General features: G+C 28.4%; 1 pseudogene; it reads right to left on the reverse strand.

Annotated features, from left to right (window-relative positions):
* Positions 1–2,694: 2,694 nt before the first annotated feature.
* LOC112637210 lies at positions 2,695–3,771 on the reverse strand (annotated as a pseudogene).
* Positions 3,772–4,050: the final 279 nt, after the last annotated feature.

The following is a 4,050-nucleotide window of genomic DNA, read 5'->3' on the forward strand; positions in this document are numbered from 1 at the left end:
GATGAATTTATATATTTTTCACATATGTACATAGAACATACATATGCTCCGATATGTGCATAAATTTGTGTGTTAAGGCATTCTTATTGCCAAGCGCATAATATAATGCTATTTACCTATTGCTCAGAATCGTTGTTAATTAATATACGTGAAGCACGTATGTGAAGCACGTTTATAACCGTAACTAACGATTGTAACTCCGTGCAGTACATTAACCATGTAACATTTCTTGACTGAAGTAAGTTTTGATCTAAAAACAATTAATAACATCATTCACCAATTGCAACCATTCTATTCTTCAGAATAGCTGTGATTGACCAATAATAACATTAATTGTTTAAATTGTTCTCAAAGCAATATGGCGCTACCTATAAATTACAACCAATAAAAAACAAGCTTTTTTGCTAAAAGATACATATTTATAAAAATTTGCAAAACAATCGATGATTCAATCGATAATCAAACATGGCCGCAGAGAAAGAAGTAAGTATTATGACATCATCTTTAATATATTCTTATTTATTAAACAACTTATATAATTTTTTATATAATATTCATTTCACAACTTATATAATATTCATTTGATTTTAAATATATTCATTTAATTTAAAATTTTAGATGATCATAGAAGTTGACGATTTTATGAATGAGTTGTCGTTCGGATTGGGAAAAGAAATGGATTCCATAGCCGGTCCCGCCACTTCCGCAGATAATTCTATTGTTAGACATACGTCTAATTCTGCCGCAGCTGCCTCCGTCGTCAAACCCATTGCTGCTGAACGTAGAGTAGCTACGAATTCTACCGCCAAACCCGTCGTCGTTGGTTCTGTTACCAAACCCGTCGCTGTTGATTCTATCGCCAAACCTGTTGCTGCTGGTACCAACGCCAGCATTAATTCCGGCGTAAAATCTGCTGCTGCTCCCATCGCTGACTCTGACAATGCTGCCGCTAATATGATTGTGGCTGATCTCGATAATCCCGATCTCGCTAATTATGAAAATGAACGAGGTAATAATTATATTTTAGTTTATCTATTTATCTTAGTTATTATTTTCATACTTTTTATGTTTTTCATATCTTTTCTTTTCATACCTTATCTTTAGTTCGAAAATCAAGAGGAACAGCAGCAGGAGCACGCAGGCAGCAGGAGAGATTTATGAGATTCCTCTACCAACTATCGTCTGCTCACTATAATTGGGGCAGACGAGCAAGACCAAGAAAGTAATAAAAATTTTCATTACAAAATATTTAAAAAATTCTTTATTTTATAAATACAACAATATTAATGACATTATTTTTTTAAATTGATTTTAGCAGACAGTGGCACAATGAGAAAACTACCAAACGAGGACTACACGATAATGATTAAATTTAAAGTTTATGTTTATTTCTTATAATTTTTGCTTGCATAATTACATTTAAAAACTATGTTTACTTTCACTATTTCTGTTTATTATTATTAGGGCCGGTTGTTCCAACTTCTTGGTAAATTTTACCCGATAGATAGTCTATCTTCGTCTCTTTTTTAGAACTTATCTGAAAAGAGACGAAAATATGCTACCTGTCGAGTAAAACTTACCAAGAAGTTGGAAAAATCGGTCCTTAATGATTAATAATCAAAAAATTGTATTCATATATTCTGCTTATTTTGTGCTTATATATTATTACATTATAATAATAATAATAATAGAATAATAATAATAATAATAATCATTAATAATAAAATATTATATATTATATCACAGTAATTATATCATTAATGAATAGAAATTATAATGATTATAATCATTATAATTTCTATTCATTAATGATATAATTACTGTGATATAATATATAATATCTTATTATCAGTATTAATGTTGAGGTTTAATGTATTAAAAGAATTTTGTACGATTCAAAATAAATATCTTTAAATGATTACAATTATTATTGTTATTCTATTATTATTATTCATTATAATTAACAATGAATAGAAATTATAATGATTATAATCATTATAATTTCTATTCATTAATGATATAATTACTGTGATATAATATCTTATTATCAGTATTAATGTTGAGGTTTAATGTATTAAAAGAATTTTGTACAATTCAAAATAAATATCTTTAAATGATTACAATTATTATTGTTATTCTATTATTATTATTCATTATAATTAACAATGATAATTATTGTTTTTTATACATAATGATATAATGATCAGATAATATGCATGAAGCTGTATCCATGTAGTTCAATATAATTTTTTGTGAATGCTAGTATTTTAATTTATGAGATGAGATCAAACTTAGCGAGATAAAGATTTATTGTGTATACTGGATATACTAAGTTATATAATGATACTGATATACTAAGATATATTATCTTATCTTAGTAGTAAGATAATATACCATTATATAACTTAATATATCCAGTATACACAATAAATCTTTATCTCGCTAAGTTTGATCTCATCTCATAAATTAAAATACTAGCATTCACAAAAAATTATATTGAACTACATGGATACAGCTTCATGCATATTATCTGATCATTATATCATTATGTATAAAAAACAATAATTATCATTGTTAATTATAATGAATAATAATAATAGAATAACAATAATAATTGTAATCATTTAAAGATATTTATTTTGAATCGTACAAAATTCTTTTAATACATTAAAAGAATTAAAATATAAATGCTTTTTATTCCATATTTATAAATAAGTATGGAAAATTCCCACTGCTTTTCAAATGTGCTAATTTTGCATTCGGATAACATTTATATATTTCTTCCCTAACAGCATTTGATAAAGCATATTCATCAAATACATCTATTATCGTTATATAAATGACATATCTTTTGAGGTTGTACATAACAATTTATGCAATTCATTGTTAAACGAAATGCTAATTCAGGTTGCGTTAAGCTCTCCAGCTAAAAATGGGAAAAATATATATAAATAGGATTAAAAATATAAATAGGATATAAATAGGATATATATAGGATATAAATAGGATTAAAAATAATTTTTTAAACAAAACATTCTGTATATGTTTCTCTTAGTTTTCATCAATTGCAAAAAAGGAAAGATTTATACCTGTTCCACCATAAAATCGATTGCCTTTATCATCTCTCCATCAACCTTCTCTGTTGCAAAATTTCCCATAACCATTTTCTTTAGTATCATTGATAATTGGTGGTAAAATCCAAAAACTATAAACAATAAATAATTATTAATAACCAAGAATCTCGATATGTAAAATTAATTGAATAAATTACTTTGTAATGAAATAACTGACTTACACTGCTGCGGAATCATTCAACTAAATGCAGATGTATTTGTAAAAGTATTGCATAAAACTAAAGATACTACTGGAGGGCGAACAGTAGGTATATAGGGGGAGTTCTAACCCAGGTTCTCTCAGGGGATGTGAGGCGCGCGGGGGATTACGGCGGCGCGGGGGAATGACGTCACGCGGGACGGAGGGGATTTCGGCGGCGGCGCGTGTTAGATGTTTTACGGCAATATTGTATTACATGCCCGATTGATAAAATATTTATAAACAATATAAACAGCGGTATTCCTTAAGCAATATTGTATTATATATCCTAACGCGTTGGAACATGTTTTTGCAAAACAAAATGGCTCTCGCCCCAAGTAGCAAAATGACGTCATAATGACGGTTAATTTTGGTCATAAAATGACCAATTAGACGTCCTAAATTAGGTCTCATAAGACCCGAAAATGACGTCGATATGTCACATCCATGGGACGTCATTTTCTGACGTCCTATTGACGGCAAAAATAGGACCAATATATGACTTAATTAATAAAATTTTTGGCGTTTTTAAACGGTCAGATTTGATCGATCCGGGATAGTTTATTAGACGTCATTGATTAAGAATGTAACCATATATTCTTCAGAAGAATGGTTGTGATTGATCAATGACATCTAGTAAACTACTCTGGATCGATCAAACACGAACATTCAAAAACGCCATTTGATATTTTTTAACAATATATAACAATATATAACAGTTTTAGACATCTTCTTGAT

The sequence above is a fragment of the Camponotus floridanus genome, unplaced genomic scaffold (assembly GCF_003227725.1).
Source record: "Camponotus floridanus strain SB8 unplaced genomic scaffold, Cflo_v7.5 scaffold142, whole genome shotgun sequence".
Taxonomy (NCBI): Eukaryota; Metazoa; Arthropoda; class Insecta; order Hymenoptera; family Formicidae; genus Camponotus; species Camponotus floridanus.